This window comes from Lygodium microphyllum, chromosome 10 (assembly GCF_053477565.2).
Source record: "Lygodium microphyllum isolate KBCC chromosome 10, Lygodium_microphyllum_v1.1.10, whole genome shotgun sequence".
Classification (NCBI taxonomy): domain Eukaryota; kingdom Viridiplantae; phylum Streptophyta; class Polypodiopsida; order Schizaeales; family Lygodiaceae; genus Lygodium; species Lygodium microphyllum.
Window position 1 is genome coordinate 15,935,189 of NC_141144.1, and position 20,114 is coordinate 15,955,302.

Here is a 20,114-nt window from a genome sequence, read left to right on the forward strand (position 1 = left end):
TTACAATCTCTAAATCTTCATATGGGAGGTTATATATATGGCTGCAAGCATACTATCAGATGCAAACATCAATGTGGAAGCATAGGATGATGACTTGATGCATTCTTCTTCAATCATGAACTGCAACCTGATAGAATAACCATGATGTCCCTGCAGACCCTGCTATACAAAAACTTCCATAAGTCTGGGTAGGCTGAACCAAACCAAGCATTTCATAGCTCTGTAGAAAGCTCTTTCAATGTACTATCAACTCATGCAAGTGATACATTTCTGTAAGCAATGCAAAATTTCAAAGAGCTCCAAAACAGAGAGCTGGCAGAAAGCAGACTGTAGTGAAATAGGGCCCTTAACTTGCATCCTTTGCATTTGAAAGATCATCATGAAGATATGAGGATTAGCCACAAATGCTTACTAACCTACATAAAGTTTTTAACACCCTTTTGTCCAACTGGATCAAAGGGAAAAGTGACATCACTGCCATGCATCAAATCATTGTCCTCCAAGACATAGATATCATCATCCATAAAATCATATGTATATGCTCCTTGCATCGAATCATTGTCCTCCAAGACATAGATATCATCATCCATCAAATCATATGTATGTGCTCCTTGGGAAACCAAATCATAAGCAACTGAACCAAATACTACATGATATGCATGACCTTCCTCATGTTGACAATCTTCCTCATGCTGGTCATGATCTTCATGATCCACTATGTCATCCGCTTGTTCGTCTTCCTCTTCATTGTTCTTGACATCCAAAAACTCTAAAACAATTGCTAGTTTAGCATTCCTTTTCCTGCATGTATCCTTGTGAGATAGGAGAACATAGGCTCAGCACATCGGTAGCATAGCCCTTGAGCATGCAGTCGTCTTATATCAGCATGGGTGAGAATCTTTCCTCGAGTAACATCATGTTGCCCCCCAACATATTGATCACAAGAAACTGTTCATAAACATCAACATCATGCATAGAGTGCTCATCATATGCATGCTGCTTGTGATCATATGCACCACACTGCTCGTAATAGGGTGGCTATCCACACTCACTCCTGCACAATTCGATCAATGATTACATAGAGTCCCCTTGAACTTCTGCATCAGTCCTAGCAATTAGATCAATCAGCATGTTCTTGTGTTGTACATGATCTAGGCCTTCTCACAAAACAATATTGCCATAGAGATTTACAAGAGCCTCCACAATACATTGCTATACCAACTGAGGGGTATTAAGTGTTAATTGTTGTACAAGTACCTGCTCAACCAGAACATCATCTACTATTTCTGCAGCCATCATTGTATCATCAAATATCATGAGTGCATGTGCCAATGCAACCATCATATCAACCATTCCAGCATATCTAGTCCACTAGGCATGGCACTTCCCTATACATGAGTGCTAACTCTTGTTCACTACATCACTCCCAAAAGGGGATTTATTACCATATTTTGGTATTGATGTGTGTAAACACATGTAAGGCTACTGCCTTGTATATAGACATATTTACTTTTAGAGCCTTCTTAGTCTTGTAAATATTCTCTATTGATACTTCTCAATGCACTTTGAGTTGGGCTCTCTTAATCTTCTTCTTCTCCAAGCTATCTGCTTACATTCCTGCAACCCTAATTCCAACACTCTAGATATGTATATTGCAAGTGGATTGGCCCTCTAGTTGAAATAGAATTTTGAATCTTGAGTGAGTTGTATATCCATTTGGTGAGAGTAAGGAAAAAATTTCAAAGGTTACAATAGCTAATGTAAAATGGCTTTGCATATAGCTTGGCAATAACAAACTTGTGAAGAATGTCTTTCTTGACCCCCTCACAAGTCATCCAAAAAGAATAACCCCCTAGCATATGTATTAAAATCTTTGAAAACTACACAAAATGTGAATTTATTATCATCATTGAGCATTGATTCCATGACTTTAACCCAAAATGGCAATATTTGCAAGGGAAAGAAAGAGCTTGTCAAAGGTAGTCAAAGCTAGCTCAAAGGAGACAGCAAAGGCCAACCATAATAGAAGGAAGCACTCTTAAAGATGGAAAAACAAGGAAGAAAGGCTAGTTAGGTGTGAGAAAAAAGTGAAATAGTCAATTTGTGAAAATAATTTTAGGCCCCATAATTTTTTAGGTAGGATATCGCAATCAAATCTTTATATCCTACAACACATAGAAAATTCTTGTAAAAATAGACAATCGTGGCAACTCCCACGTAAGGTGTATTTTGTGAAAAATGTAATTCATGTATACACAAAAAAGTCCCACTAAAAATATTAAAATTGTAATCAAGATAGCCAAGTCTTAAAGTCCATACATCTAGTGTAAGTTACCAATCTATCATGTGAAGCACATGAAGGTCCAAGGGCTTTCTAACTAGGCAAGATGACCAAACAAGATAGAGAAAGGGGACTGAGGTTACTCACCCATGAAGGCCATGTATTTAAAGTCAAAGTTAATAAAATCTCTCATTATTGTATATTCAAACTTGTGATATAACTTCTCTATCTTCTTCTCCACCTTCGAGCTTCCACCATAGCTTGAGGGAGTGAAAAAGAGTTAGTGAGAAATTGAGATAGATCTTAAAAGAGGCTTCCCCTCTATATCCTTTTATCTCTATTTTCCTCATTCATTTATTCTTACCATACAAAGCCATAGCCATTGCTTGAGTGAGAGAATGCATGCATGTGTGTGCAAGAGCTTGGGAGAAGCTTTCCTTCTCCTTTTTCCTCCATTCTTCTTCTTGTTCATCTTTGCTCCCTATGATGGTGGTGGAAAAAGCAAAAACCAAAAGACTCTAAGCCAAAGTTATAATTGAATTGTGAGACCATCGGATCCCCTCACAATGGATTGGATGAAAAAGGTAGGGAGGTAAGTTTTGTTGAGTCCACTACATCCAACTTTATGCTTGTTATCACTTTCTTGCATTCTTGGGATAGAGTGGGAAGAGCATGGTTGGTTCAGAGCTTGAGTACAAATTGATTGTGTGAGAGGTAGCTTCCAATATAGAGAGGTCATATGATGTTATTGGTTTTAGAGATGGGTTGTGAGATCTAGATGAGCTTGATGTATTGTCTCCCACTTGATTATCCAAAACTATATATAGGTTATGGTGCAAACATACCATGAGTGCACATCCTTACATAGGCCAATTGATAGTTAAAAATGTGCTCCATAAGTTCTTCTATTGAGGGCTCTTGATAATGTAAAGAACCTTGAGCTTGTGAAGATATGAAGAAGTATCATGGGTGAGGGAAAAGGGAGTTTTTGAAAAAGATCATAGGGAGAATCTCAAAGGGTAAGATGGACAAAAGCTAGAGTTTCCAACCCAAGTAATTCTTCCATAGAAGAACATGGTTCTTCTATGGATCAACCACATGTAGTAGTTGATGTAATGGGGCTCTTTCTAGTGCATAAACTTATATTTCTATCTTGTTATGGTGTTTATTTTCTACCATTGGGAAAATGCGGTAATCAAGGGAAAAGGAAGAACATGCAAGTGGCTTAGGGAGGCAGGTCTCTAACCAAGGTGAATCAAGACTCCCTAGGTATGTCCTAACCTTGATATTGCCTAAATAAATGGGTGGGAAAATGAGAGAGGGCTAGGGGGTTAGTAGAGATAGAGTTGGCCAACTAGGGTCACTATACGCATCCAACTTGCGGATCCCTAGGTATAGTGTAGTTGTTGTGAGTACTGCTTTCTTTTTCTTTATTTTCTTATTAGCCATGCTTAGATCCATGCATTTCAATATGGTATCAAAGCCATGGTGAGCATGGCACTGATCCTCCAGCTCCCTTCCACTTCTATCCAGCTCAACATGAGCTCATGACTTCGTGATCAACTCCATTTTCACCTCCAGCTTCACTCAAGCCTCTTGTCTACCATAGCTAGACTGCACCTACCCACCTTGGAGCCTGTGGATCTCTTCAACCAAGCCATCTCAATTGAAGCTTTCTTCCAAGCATATCTTCTTTACCTTAGGGTGCTTTCTCTTGATACCTCAATCATAGACATTGATGATCTCTGACTCTAGCATTCTAGAAATTTTCCGCTCCCTGTCTTGATCACACTGCCACTTGGTCATACAATTCAGGCTCCTTCTACACACAATGCTTTAACCTACGACCATATGCCTTCTCAAGTACCACATGTAATCTTCTTCTTTACCAAAGAGTTTGCCAAAACTTTGTCCCTATGTGCTACAGGAACTGAAAACACAATCGCTTGTTGTAACCCTAACAAAGAAGTCATAGCTCTTTCAACTTCAAGCTTCTATTTTATTTCATTTTTTCACTCTTTCCTATAGGAATTTGGTTTGACCACTAGATATGTTAGCCAATAATCTCTTCCTGCGAGGGTTGTCTTCACGTATACAAGAGAATACCCAAAGGCTTGATTCTTCTTTGGTCCCTGTCACAAATCGGTTAAGTCACTGTGTAGGCTGCATTCCTTCCAAGTCTAGATCCTTTATTGTCACATCTGTTATTATGTTTACTGATGAGCCTCCATCAATCAATGCATCTACTATAAAACATCCTTCAATCCACACACCAATCTCTAGAATTCTAAGATCCAAGAAGGTGTTAGCTACATCCACTTCTTTTACATGCTCTGGGGCTTTATTAGACGTGGTCGTTGCGGAAGGAGTAATCTATAAGCCTCATGTTCTTTTCAATATGCTTTTAAATTTCTTTCAATAGCTAAGAGACAACATCAACAAAATTGTTGGAATGTTAGGTTAGGCTTAAAAGTGTTTGGGTCTTTGACCAAATCATATTCTTTGATAGGATCCACAACCTTCTCCAATCGGCTAGGGAATGGGGCCACACCCACTTTTATCTTTCCTTTTTCTTCTAGGAGTGGTAACAGATGTGCTTCTCCTTGAGGAGATACTTTGGCATCTTCTATCTCTTGAACCTTTGGTCCTATCTCTGCAACTGTTTATGTGGCTCTATAGTGTTTTGTACTACATTGTTCTGTGTTGCACTATTCTGTCTCTCCATAGGAAGGTTAAACTTCATTGTCTTGCCAATGGGAACATTCTCTTTTAAAACTATGGGTTATCCTTTATTTGCACACGTTATTGCAGCAACTTCCAATTCCACCAAATTGGAAGCAAGTTCTTGGGTCTTCTGTTGGGTATTAGGAGCAGCTTTCATAGGAGCGGGACTTGGACACAGTCTTTTGTAGTGTGGCCTTCTCCTTTGCATTGACTATATAAGGGCCTGTAGTCCATAGACATTCTAGAGTTTGGAAAGTTTGGTGAAATAGGACCCTTTTCTCCACATCTATAGCACTCCACCTCTGATCTGTGGCCACCAGATTGTCATCCTCTGTAACTATGAGGAAAACCTTCTTGGACCAAAATTAGGATTGAACTCCCTAGGCTTTGGTCTGATGTCCTAGGTGTTCATCTTGGATTCCAGCAAATTGAACCTTGCTTCTTCATCTTTATTTCTTCTATCATGCATTTCCTTCAAAGAGAATATATCTTTTGTATAGTTCTTCCTCAAAAAATATGAATAGAAAGCTCCATGAATAGTTGGTTTTCGGGTATATTTATCAGTGGCTAAATGTTCCGTTTGATGACACTTTCCACACCATGTATTAGAAAGCATCACATCTCTCCCACCTTCTTCAGGAGTGGATATACTGGCGATATTTACCTTCGATGTCACCTATAGTTGTTCTGTAATCACATCCATAATCTTCTTCTTGATGCTTGCAACTGAATTGGACAGGTAGTCCTTCAAATTTTCACTTCTTGGAGTACTTGCAGTAGGGTTTTGGGAAGCTTCTGTAATCACCACATAAACTAGTTGAGTTCATCCAAAGGGTCCTCTGTTCTGGTTATGATTCACAACTCCTTTTGAGACAGGGGGTTGTTGGTTCAAGTTGGTAGGATTCCATTGTTGTTGAGTCACCATTGGGGGAACTGAGGCCATTGCTGTTGTGGTTGAAACAGTGTTTGAGGTGCTGTTGTCTGCGACCACCATTGTGGATTCAGTGCACTATACTATGGCACTATTTGCATTTGGGGGTAGGGGTAGGGAACTGTCATTGGGATTGCATTTGGTGGGTATGCCATTCCTGGCATGGGAGGAGGGAGGACTTCTCTTCTTGAGGTCATCGACAACCTTGCTTCAACTCCATCATACAATCTTGCACCTTCCACTACAGCTTACAGATTGATTGGTCTTCTCAATTCCACAAACTTACAAACTTCTGGTTGTAGGCCTCTAAGAAAAACTTCTTTCTGGATGCCTTCATCCAAGTGGTGGTTCTCTTTAGTATGGACTTCATTCGTAAGACATAAGCTTCCACTTGTTCACCAGAGGACTTTGACTTAGGTTCATGAACTCCTCTCACATCTGCTCTTTGAAACCTTCACGCTTGAATTTAGTGAGGAATGACAACTTTAGGTCATCCCATGTGCCAAAAGTTTTTGTTTCATGTCTCTCATGCCACTAAAATGTTGCGCCTTTGAAAGTGGTAGAGAATATTGCCAATCAATGCTTAGGGGTTCTTGCATTGTTAATGCCACATATGCTACCATAAACTTCGCTACATGAAGATTAGGGTCTTCATTGTACTCTCCCTTAAAAATGGGCAATGGGACTACATTTGTTGGCCTGATCAATATTTCTAGGACAAATCTAACTAGGAAGGGGACCTTGAGTCACCATGGGGACTTCTATAAAGAGTGCTGCTAGGGCCTCAAAGGAGGCTTCTACTACTAGCTCGTTCTCAGCTTTGATTTTTGCCTTCTCTTTTCTTGCGTACCTCTAGACTCGTTATAGTGCTTGCCTCTTGATTGTGCCATTCATCAGAGAGTTAGCTCCACCTAGTTGGTATGTACTCAACATAACAAAATGAGGGAAAGCTTCAATCTCTTGAGGACACTCTTGCCAACATTTCTTCTACTTCCTGCTTTTCAATGTCTCTGAATTTGGCTTTCAGTCTGCTACAGAGGAGAAGGTATTTCGCTCTAAAAGTGTCAAAACTCATTCTTCTGAGGATCGTTGTAGTGCCATCATCATAGTAATGCCAACTTCTGATGGTTTCAATAGTGTATGTTGTGAAGAACACTCTGTCTATTAGCTTTTGGTGCACCATGCATCCCATGTATCCTATTGTTAAGCATCCACAAACAAATTCCAACTATTTTCTTTCTTGTTTTCGTGAACTTCCACTGACCACGACTCGTGAAGCTTCTTCACGATCTCCCACACTTGATGATATCTGGAAACTTCTCAATGAATGCCAAATCTCACATGGATTATCATTCCCTATGTTTCTACACCAGTTTGTTCCCAAACAGTTTGCTACTAAGATGCACATCTCTCTTGCTTCAACAGGGAGAGGAAATAGTCCACCACATAGAGCATGCATCATGATGGTAATATGTTTCTGCCATTGTGGAATGAACTTCTTGTAGAAAGTGGCATTGGCAATGAGAATGTCCAATTCTTTAGTGGTAGAAGTAACTTTGCAAGAATCCATTGAATTCTTCTCTTAGACTTGGCAATGCCATTTCCTTCATTTTCAGCCTCTTTTCATGCTTGTTGATGGCAGTTTTCCCTGGCTACGTACCAAAAACATGGATCCCAAAAAGCGACACCAAGAAAACAGGGATTCTACTGCAAGAAAATCTATCTTGTACTATCAATAACCATATTTTTCATATTTGATATGATCTCAACAAAGAAAATAACACCACGAACAAGAAATCTTCACACAGCTTCATAGAAACAATTCTCCCACATCTTTCAACAAAATCCATCATACTCTTTATATTTTTTATAGAATTCTTCAATGGAACATAAAAACACAAAATAATATTCCACTTTGAATGGAAAAATATCACATATTATTCATCTTTAAAGTTTTCATAGCTTTCTCTCACAATCTCTCATAGGTAAATACATTGTCTTACATAGAATTGGCTCTCTCTCTCTCTCTCTCTCTCTCTCTCTCTCTCTCTCTCTCTCTCTCTCTCTCTCTCTCTCTCTCTCTCTCTCTCTCTCTCTCTCTCTCTCTCTCTCTCTCTCTCTCTCTCTCTCTCTCTCTCTCTCGTACATCATCTCCTCACTACAATTCTCAATAATCACTCAGAATAATCCTTCTTTGGTCATGAATACCCCTCCTAAGAGGTGTGTCTAATATGAAAGGTCGCCATAGCCACTACAGTGACTCTTCACAACTCACTAGTGTCACTTCACTCCAATCTTCTCTTGAGTCTTCAACAACTACTTCTTGCACTTCCTTGAGCTCTTTTGAACTTGCATTCACCTCTTTCCAAGGCTGGAAAACTTTTCCAAACTACACCCTCATCCAACAAAACACATACATAGGCATAAAAAACAGAATAGAACATGAATAGAGGCTCTATAGAAGCTCAACAAAGGGTTATAGAAGGTCAATAGAAAGCATCCAGCTCAACTAAATCAATCAAAAACATCAAAAACCATACAATGATCTTTCAAAAAACCTCAAACTTCATCAATCATTACCCCATTCTTCCATACATAAGAAAAATAGAACAAAATAGAAGCAAAACAGAAGCTATTAGAACCTCAACAAAACCTAACAAAACATCACAGAGCCTCATATCTCTATTGAAAAACATCATGAGCTTATCAAAACCATTCCACCCTATCCAAAACACTCTCAAACACTTCTAAACCATTCAATTATCATGTAAAATCAACTATTCAGTCCACTAAAACAAAAAAACACAAGTCATTTCAGCATTCAACAGTCTATGATGGGGCTTTTGTGGGGATTGGACATGGGAGAGAAGCATGTCGAAATGGTTCAGATTGTGGAGACCAAGGGTATATTGAGTGGGTGATGGGGGCCTCCAAAGTTGGTGGTTGGGCGGTGCGGTTTGTTAAATTCACCTTTTAAAAAAAAGAGTGCACTACCTGGGGGTGTGCCTACCTCGTTGTGGCGTGGAACATATCCATGGCAATGAAACTAGGAGCTGGATCAACTGTAGGTAAAGCTTGGGGTGTTGTCCCACACTTGAGGACCCATTTCATGTCTGGAAAAGGTACGATGAGTGTAGCTTAGGGAGACAGATAGGAAAGTGTGACCTTCCTAGGTATGTCCTGCCCTTGATGTGCCCTAAGCATGAAGTGGGAACAAAAGGACTAGGGGGTTAGGAACATAGCCGGCCGACCACGGCCATCGGACATGCCTAACTTGAGAATCCCTAGGTGCAGTGATTGTGGCACTCATCAACAGTGAGGTGTGTTTTCCCGCTATCCATTCGATCTTATTTTTCATCCTTGCTCTTGTCTTTCTTTTTTCTCTTTTTTTTGTTTCCCTTTTTTTGCTTTTGCTCTCTTTTTTTTCTCTCTCTCTCTCTTTTCTCTTTTTTTTTGAATGTGCACGAGGAACTAGTCCTCGGATTCATGGTTGTGAGAGGAGGAGGCTAGGGACTTAAGTGATTTACTAAGGAAGTTTCTACCCTACATATAGTCCTTTAGATTCATGTGTACATTCAGAGGGATTGTTGACAAAAATAGTTGACTACGCCTAGAGAATTGGCTGTCATTTATGTCCTCTAGTACGGTCATGCAAAAGGATGGGAGGAGGGTGGATCTCATTAAGAGCCTGACCATAGTGCAGCTATCTATACCAGCATTCAAATCAAAAAATAGGGGTGGTAGGTGGTATTCGTGAGAGGTAGGCAGTTGCTTAAACAAAACCCTAGGTAGCCTAAGGTAGTTACAAGTTGTGATAAAAGCAAGATCAAGGGGGCAAGAAGAGAGGTCCTCTTTGGTGCCTATGGCTTTTTGTAACGTGTCTGCTTGTCCGCTTGTGGGACACGTATTAGCAGCCGATCGAGAGGAGGGTCTAGAAGGCTCTGCCTGGCACTCGCAAGGAATGACACACGGTTTGCGATCTAGGTCTTCCTGAGTTTGCCTTGAGGGGAAGTGTCCCCGGCCGTTCCCACTTGGGATCACCTGAGGTCAGGGTTCCTTTCCTATCAGCAAAGTCTCTAGGAAGAAACTAGCATTGAGCTCTAGAGCGGAAGTGTTTTCCCCGAGCGGAAGTGTCCGGCCGTTCCACGACTTGGGATCGACCTGAGGTCAGGGTTTCTTTCCTATCAGCAAAGTCTCTAGGAAGAAGCTAGCGTCAAGCTCCAGATGTACCACTTTGCATAGGACCAACAGAGTCGAAGCGGATTCATGCTGCACTTGGTTCATGGAGAATGAAAAATGAGAGGAATGCGAAGCTCAACCTCTTTGCCATACGACATAGTCCCATTTCTTTCCCCTAAAATAGAATAAACCGGGATTCTACATCTACTGACACTAGGTCTTCATAGTCTTATTATCTCATCTTTTGAGAAAAGTTCCTAACTAACCAGAACCACCCTTCCATAGGACGGACCCAAGTCACGTCCACTGCACTTTCCTCAGTTTGCTTTAGTTATCTAATTACCTACCACATTATGTTTTGACATGCAAAAGCAACTTCCTTAATTAATCAAATTAATCATGAGTTTCTTCATGCAACTTAGGCAGTGACACAAAAACAATGTCAAGCAACTTCCTTTTTTTCCAATATCTGCTCTTTATTTATCAAAATCCTAGAGTACATCCAATATTACGCCCGAAGGCTATCCTAGCAATCTACAAGATTGCTGCTCCAAGTTCCTCCCATTGACTAGTACACTGGCCTCGAGATCCCATCTCGAGTCACATCAGCCTCTTGTGCGGGATCCAGAGGCAAGGGATTTACAGCCAGAGCCTCCCCTGGCACCCAAGCGTCCTCCCGCTCCAAGCGGCACCCATGGAGAGACCTCTCACGGTGGGTTAGGTCCATATACCCGGCGCGGCTAACAACCCCCTTGGATAGGGCCAGGCAGACAGTCGGAGGTAATTGTTCATGCCTCTCCCTCCAGGCTTTCAAACTGAAGCATTAAGTGTTTTTCCATGAATTAGTTCCTTGAACAAAGAGATCAAATAATGTACCTAAGTGTACAATCACAAACACTTCGGAGGTCATTTGTACGACCAACTACTAAGGTGTGACTCCTTTTTTCCGGCATCCGATCTTGGGTCTTTTTTTCGAATGCTCCCAGCATCCCATCCTGGATCGTTCATGGTTTGGCGAGATTCCAATAATCTCAAACAAGATTACATAAGTAAATGTACATTAACTTATTTTGAGTTGCTCTTCCCTTGGGTTCTTCCTTATGGTATATTAACCTAACCCAAGCATTAACTGGACAATCAAGGCAACGGACATGCCTTCATTCACAACCCAACCAAAGGTCTTTTATTCTTCCAGTTCTAACCAAGTTCGGTTAATATGCTTGGCAACATAGGACTCTTCATTTAAGCCTTCAAGATACAGTCTAGATGCATGCGTTCCTTCCATTTCTCTTTCGTGCAGTTCTATGCAAAATTTTCCGATCAACCTTATCCATCATGCACATGGTGCATTTAGTATAGTTGTACATTCAAAATGACCTTTATCTCTCTTCATTCCTGGCAACGAGTACTTATTCCTAATGCACTGGATCACATGTGACTTGTGTATATGAAAGTCTAGGTTTTGTCCAACGGTGCAAGTGTATCTCATGAACGGAAACTAACATTTCATGTGTTCCTTTTAATCATGATTGCGAAACTTGAATTCTAAATGACTATTCATGCACTGAACTGGTTAAAAAGCTATCATTTTATGTGAAGTAAGGCGATAACCTTATCATTTTATGTGTGTAAAAGCTATCATGCATATAAATTTATGTGAATTCCATACTCTACCATTTCACGCATGCAACCTAGCACGTAGAGTAAACAAAAAAACCCTAAGACTCGTTCTTGTGCCATGCACGTAGCTAACCCCTTCATTCCATCCACGAGAAATAATACTTAATCAATTTTAAAGCTTAGAACCTGGGTTTGATTTGTGTTTGTTGCGTTGGTCGCTCCGCTCACCTCTCTAGCATTACCGGTAGCTTTGGCACCTACACTTCCCGCGACTTTCTTCTTGGGAGCCATTTGCCTCACGGAGATTGGACAATCTAGACCTTAATGGTTTTCGGGACAACAGGTTCATGTAGGAAAGATCGCTGGATGGGGTCCTTTGCCAAGGGGGTGGTTTGAGTGTGGATTTCTCTTCTTCTCTCTCTCTCTCTCCTCTTCCTCTTCTACTTCTTCCTCTCTTCTTCTCCTTCTCTCCCTCTTCTTCACTTCTCTCTCCCTCTCCTTCTTCTTCTCTCCCTCTTCTTTCCTCCTCTCTCCCACTCCTTCTTCTTCTCTCTCATCACTCCTTCTTCTCTCCTTCTCCTTCTCTCCCTCTTCTTTTCTCTCCTCACTCCTTCTTCTCCTCTTCTCCTTCACTCCCTCTTCTTCTCTTCTCTCTCCCACTCCTCCTTCTCTCCCACTTCTTCCCTTCTCTCTCCCACTCCTTCTTCTTCTCTCCTTCTCCTTCTCTCCCTCTTCTCCTCTTCTCTCTCCCTCTCCTTCCTCTTCTCCTTCTCCTTCTCTCCCTCTTCTCTCTCCTCACTCCTCCTTCTCTCCCTCTTCTCCTCTTCTCTCTCCCTCTCCTTCTTCTTCTCTCCTTCTCCTTCTCTCTCTCTTCTCTCTCCTCACTCCCTCTTCTTCTCTCCTCTTTTCTTCACAGGTACCCATGGCAACTGACGATCAGGGGGGAGGGGGGTAGCTATGGTCAAGAGCCCCAGGGGGGGAACCCGCAGCGTCTGGAGATCACGGGGGTGACTTGAATCGTAGGCCCTAGGGAAGCGATGTTCGCAACAGGACAGGGGGGTGAAGACTCGAATGGAAGGCTAGGGGGAGACGCAGCTACCACACGAGGGTCATAGGGCTGTTGGAGGCAGGAGGTGACGATGTAGGAAAGGGGGGGGTGCAATCTCCCTCTGTCTATAGCCAGGGGAGGGGAGAAGCCTCCCCTTATATAGGGGGGGAGGAGGTGGGTGGCATGGCCACCCCTCCCACCTGGGGGGTTGGATGCTTTCCATCACCACCACTCCCTCTCTCTCTCTCCCCAACGTGCTGTCGGCGGCGGGGGGAGGGAGGGGTTTAAAAAAATTAAACTAAAGATAATAATAATTTTTAATTAAAGAAGAGAGGGGATATTCCTATGGTGGAGAAAACACGGGACTATTACATCCTCTCCCCCTTAGAGGAATCGAGATGTCCTCATCTCGAGAGGACCTGGGGGTATCGTTGCTTGAGAGTATCTTCATCCACCCAGGTGGCATCCTCTTTGGGATAATCTTTCCATTGGATGAGGTACTCTCTCAAGGTCCTTGACCTCAAATGCCTCTCCCTGACATCTAGGACTCTATCAGGCCGTAGCTCAAGGACTCCTTCGCTAGGCATTACAATTTGCTAATCATCAAGTACATGATTCGGATTAGGTGGATATTTTTTCAATAGGCTAATGTGGAATACATTATGAATCTTTAGGGTTGCTGGTAGTTGTAGTTTGTAAGCATTAGGTCCTAGGCACTTAGTTATTTTATAAGGTCCACAATACCTTGGACTTAGCTTCTTGTACTCCCCCAAGGACAGTGAGCTCTTTTTAGGGCGTACACGAATGAAGACCATATCACCTTCAACGAAGGACCTATCTTGCCGTCTCAAGTCAGCGTAAGCCTTTTGTCTATCCTTGGTAGCTTGGATGTCCTGTCTTATTGACTTGATTTGATCATCCATGTCTTCCAGCAACTGCCTTGAAGCTTCTACCTTCAAAGTTGGATCCAATAAGCTCAAAGGGGTACGACAATCGTGCCCATACAATACTTGAAAAGGGGTCATCTGAATACTTTGTTGGTAAGAAGCATTGTAGGCAAACTCGACCAGTAGCAAATATTGAATCCACCTTTTGGGTTTGCGACAACAGTATGCCCTAAGCATATCTTCAATGACTTGGTTGACTCATTCTATTTGACCATCAGTTTGGGGATGGTAAGCTGTACTGAAACAGAGTTGAGTCAAAATAGCCTCAAAGATAGCCCTCCAGAAGTGTGATGTGAAGAGAGAGTCACGATCACTAATGATTCTTCTGGGTAACCCATGCAGTTTGAATACTTCCTTGATGAATAATCTTGCAATGTCTGAGGCTTTATAGTTTGTCTTAACAAGGATGAGATGTGCAACCTTGGTGATCATATCTACTACAACCATAATAGAGTTGTATCCTCCCTGAACTTGGGGTAGGCCAACAATGAAGTCCATACTAATGAACTCCCATCTCATTTGGGGAATGTCAAGTGGTTGCAATTTCCCAGGCATTTTGACATGTTCTGCCTTATCCGTTGACAAGACAAACATTCTGTGACATATTTGAGAACATCACCCTTGAGCCTATCCCAATAATAGCTCTCCCTGACTGCATTAAGGGTCTTGGCATAGCCAGGATGTCCTGAGAAAGGGGAGTCATGGGCTTCCCAAAGTATCTTCTAGTTGAGAGTTTGGCTTGCAGGGATACATAATCTTGTCCTAAAGTAGACAAGTCCACCACTGACAGAGAATTCTTGATACTTCGTCTTTAGCTTCGGGTCTTAATCCTTGATGGGGATCTCCCTTAGCAATTTCTGATAGACTGGGTCGTGACATGCCTCTTCTTTAGCTAGCTCAAGAATTGGGTTGTTTGGCATTGATACCTTCATGGCTAGAGATCTTGCTGTTGATGGATCCTGCAAAATAAGAGAATTTAGAAATGCCTTGCAATTGAGTGCATTGGCAACAGCATTCTCTTTTCCAGGCATGTATTTGATTTCAAAATCATATTCTTCCAGCACTTTGATCCATTGACATTGTTTCATATTGAGCTCATTCTGGGTGGAGATCCATTTAAGTCTCTTGTGTCCGTCACTAAGGAAAATTTGTTACCTAGCAAGTAATGTCTCCAAAGTTTGAGAGCATGGATGACAACCAACAGCTTTAGATCGTGGGTAGCATAATTCCTTTCATGGCTCTTCAATTTCCTTAAAGAATATGCTACCGGATGACCTTCTTGCATAAGCACACATCCTAAAGCAAGTGTACTAGCATCAGTTACCACTTCAAACTCCTTACTAAGATCAGGAAGTTTCAGGATGGGTGTTGATACTAAGCTTTGATTTAGTTTGTCAAAGCTAGTCTGTTTGGCAAGTGACCATACAATTGCTACTTGCTTCTTTAGTAGATCAGTCAGAGGTACTGCAATCAAAGAATAATCTTTGATGAAAACCATGTACCATCCTGTCAATCCAAGAAATCTATGTATTTCTTTGATAAAAGTTGGTGTTGGCCATTCCAGAATGTCTCTGACCTTAGCTAGATCTACTAAAATTCCTTCCGCTAATACAATGAATCCCAGATATTCAATCTGTCGCTTGAAAAATACACACTTTTTCTTCTTGGCATAAAGCTTGTGTGCTCTCATTGTTTCAAGAACAGTGCGAAGCTGGGGTTCATGGTCTTTTTCCTATTTAGAGTAGACTAGGGTATCGTCAAAGAAGACCAGTATGAAGTCATCAAGATAGGGCCTAAAGATATCTTGCATCAACCTGTTGAAGGTAGTAGGAGAATTTTTCAACTTGAATGACATCACTAGGAATTCAAAGTGTCCAGACCTTGTACTGAATGCAGTGTTCGGGATATCTTCTTCCTTGATCCTTATCTAATAATATCTGGATCTGAGATCTATCTTAGAGAAGATCTTTGCTCCTTGAAGACAATCAAGTAATTATACAATCTCTGTATACCTTTTTTTGTAAAAATTAGAAAAGTCATTTGAGAGATATCCACCCCCTCCATCCAACCTTAGGCATTTAATATGCAACCATATCTCCTTCTCAACCAAAGCCTTAAATATTTTAAAGAGAGTGAACACCTCACTTTTCTCACATATAAAGTAAACCCATACTTTGCGAGTATGATTGTCAATGAAGGAAACATAATTACTTGCAATCACTCAAAGTTGCAGACTTTGTAGGACTCCACACATTAGAATGCATTAATTCAAGTGCTTTTTGAATACATGCTTTTCATCTATAAATGTGTGCCTTTCTTGCTTTCCAAGTTATGCTTCACATACTTTGTGCATCCCATCAACTTTAAACTTAGGCAAGCCATCCGCAATCTATTTTGACTACATGTCTTTCAATTGGCTACACATTCACATGGCCAATTATCTTATGCCAAATTTCAATATTAGCCACAACACGTGAACCTTGTGCTATGAATATAACAACATCCATTTTAGGTAGACTTACATCAAGAGTAAAGAATCTACTAATACATTTTTCTTTTGCAATCAACATGCAATCATTTTTTAGATCTTCTACATAACAACCACCAAATGTGAACCGAACCTGCAATCCTTGTTCTATCATCTGACCAACAAAAACCAAGTTTTTTGTAATATTTGGTACATGCAACACATCAGCCAAGTACTTAGTTTTTCCATCTTGCATACTCAAAGGAACATTTTCAACATGAGTAATGTGATGAGTTGTATCATCCCCTCTCCACATAATCCACAGACTCTAGACTGCACATCTCTCTAAAAACCAATATCCATGAGAAGTCATGTGGTCAAAGGCACTTAAATCTACATACCATATATCATTCTTTGATGAACCATTAATAATCATAGTATTTATAAAGTGTTGCATAATAAACAACTGTTTAGTTTTACCATCATTATTTTTGCTACTGGATGTATAGTTACCTTACTGCTTTTTTCCATTTCTAATTTCAACCTTCTTTCTGAAGGGATTTTTAAAAATGTGGCCTTTCTGACCACAATGCTAGTATTCTCTATTCATCACCAGAATTTTGTAGCCTATTAGAATTTATAACTTGTCCTCTTTGTCTCCCCCTTCCTGCGGACTATCGTCTATTTTTTTGTGCATCATAACCTTGACCACAACCACCGCCTTGGACTCTACTATAACCTCTACCTCTACTAGTAGAGTAAAATATATGTTCAAACTTGTTCTTGCTTTGAGAAGAAGAGAAATACAAGCCAAGGTTCTTCTCCTCAAGTATTAGCATATAAAAAATCAAGTCTGCAAAATCAAGGATATCATCCCTCCTATTCATAAATGACCTAAAGATCTTGTATTCATTTTCAAGTCCATCCATGCATGCATGCATAACATCATTATCATTAACTACCATGCTAATGGGTCAAGAGCTTCCACAATGCTCTTGATCTTCAAGGAATAATCATTAATGTATAGGTTTCCTCTTTTCACTTGATTCAGCTTTAACTTGAGCTACAACTTTCTAGCCTTTGTATTTACTTTGAATGGCCTTGCCAAATTCTTCCATGTAATAGCGAGGGTTCCAATTCATGCAAACAACTCATCATTATATCTTTGATACTAACAAACAACCAATGCATGACTTTACTTTGTGTCTGCTCCCAATCGTTCTTAGTCTTTAACTATTTTGCAATAGCATTTCATGTAAGAACTTCAAGTGCTAATGCCATGTCTCCTTCAATGTTATTCCAAGTACCTTTTTCCTTCAAGAAATTTGTCGTCCTGAACTTGAATATAGGATAATTGTTATTATCAAGCTTCTCACTGACAATCTAATTGAAGTTATCAAACATTTTGATAAAACGGAAAACCTTGCAAAAATCTGCAATCTACAAGCAAGTTGATACCAAGTATATCACAACTAACCACGTAGCCTTTTTCACTGATTGCATAATAATAATTGCAATCTATAATATGTATGCAAATACATTTTGTGTCTACAACCTAGCAAACACATGGAACCTTCCAGATTCAAAATCTGTAACTTGTACATCTATAAATAGCGGACACAATCAAAACTATAGTATACCCCAAAAACTACTGTCATGACCACTTATAGGTCCAGAATGAAGGCCAAAATGACATTAGATGCCAAAAATCACAACAAAAAAGCCTAAGGGATGATTTACAGTATGTACACTATTCTTTTACTCACCAAGTTTCATTACGATCAAAAACTACAGCCTCCCAACCTCAAGAGCCTCCTACAACTATGACCTAAGGCAAATCAAGCAAGGTGGAAAAGCTTCTTACACTGTTGCTTGCTTGCTTGCTTTTGTGCTCCAATGCCTTCATCTCATCCTTCAATTGAGCTCTTTGCAACCATGGGATGGCTTTGATACCATGAAAATAGACAAGAGGGGAGAAAGGTGAAGCAATCAAGAGCACATATACACAAAAGAAATGGAGTTCATTTAAATGCCATGTTAGTATTCAATTGAATAAAGAATAATATTCCCAAGTGTGAGCTTAAAATTCATATTTCATAACGTATTTGTATGTATTATGTATCCAAGTCTTACATTGAGGGAGGTGGTTCTTCATTCATGGTAGTTGCTTAGTCAATATCTATCACAACAATATCCTCTATAGTGTATATCATGTGTGTCTAACCTAACACGGAGAGATAGGGCTAAAATATTCTTCTCCACAATGTATGTACATGCGGTCACTAAGTGTGAACTTACTAGGCAAGAAGAGGTGGCACAATAAATGTGTCATAACCAAGAATGGACTACGTGGGTGTAATCCACCTATAGAATCACTGGCATATCCTCATGTCAGTCATCTAACATGCTAGTGAATAATATCATGCTACATCACCAAGGCACATAGCGGATGCTAGCTCATGTAGAGCTTGACATGTCAACAAATAGTGTATTCTATGAAGTACAATAAGCAATTAAAGTAAGGAATGTGTGTGTGCGCTAATGAAGACCATGAGTGATGCGATATCATCGGGTGGTATGAAAGTGATACATTTTTAAACCCATGAGCAATGAGCTTACTAAATTATGTGTGATTGGAGTGGTATGGGATGTCCAAGGTGCAATGCACAAGGTATTCCTAGGTAAAGTGTGTAAAATATTACACGGCGCAGCGAACAGAATCTGAGAAAGAGATAGAGAGTACACAACAGATAAGAGGAGAATCAGTAAAATTCTTTAACTCCAAACAACTGATACAAAGATGGCTCTGTCCACCCGTGCGCTTCCACTAAATGAAGCTTAGATGGCGATCTAGACAGAAGATAGGTGAAGAGCTTAAGGCTAGCTGGAACAACAACTCTGACTGGATGAAAGATGAGTGTAAGATGGCTGCGAAGGGGTTTAGCTTTTATAGCCCGCGAAGGTCGTTAGGTCGGCCTGCTGACCGACCTACCACATGAGCCTCCACTAGTCGGCCAGGGAATATTCCAGGGAATATTCCCTTTACCATCGGGCCGGGGGCGCTGCCCCCGGACCCCCGCCAGGGGGGCCGCTGGCCCCCCTGGGACCCCCCAGCCAAGGGCCGCTTCCGCGGCCCCCGGACCCCACAATAGGGGCCCCTTTTAACTCCCTTACCACGCAACTCAATGCAATGTGCCTCGAGTTGCTACCAGCTTAACCACTCCGTCTAACCCAAAGATTAGACCCACAACAGTCACCTTTTTGCCATCCGGTCACATAGACCTCATCTGATATACAAGTCTGGACTCAACCAATGTCCGGGCTCACATTTGGCTTCTCCTCATAATGGGGGCCTTACAACTTTGAGCACCATGGATCATTGGTAGCACCTAATGAGGGTGGGGCATTGATCATATCTAACACCCCCCCTCAATGTCCACCCATAGGTGAACTATCTCCTCGGCCCAATGCCGAGTCTCTGAAGATGAACTTGAAGCAGATCCTTCGTAAGTGCTTTGGTGAAGATATCTGCTCCATTCTCCTCTGTTGGACAGTAGACCAATTCCACTATCCCATCCTCCATCAAATCACGCACATAGTGATACTGGATCTCTATATGTTTGGTGCGTGCATGAAACACTGGATTTTTGGCAATGGCGATGCAACTCTGATTGTCACATCTCAGCACAGTTGGTTCTTCATCCTGCACTCCCATATGCCATAGAATCCTTCTCAACCATACGGCCTCACATGCAGCAAAACAAGCTGCCTTGTACTCTGCTTCGGTAGAAGACAATGCCACTGTTGGTTGCTTCTTACTAATCCAAGAGAAAATTCCTGAACCCAAAGAGAAACAATAACCAGAAACTGACTTCCTGGAATCAATGTCTCCTGCCCAATCTGAGTCACAGTTCCCC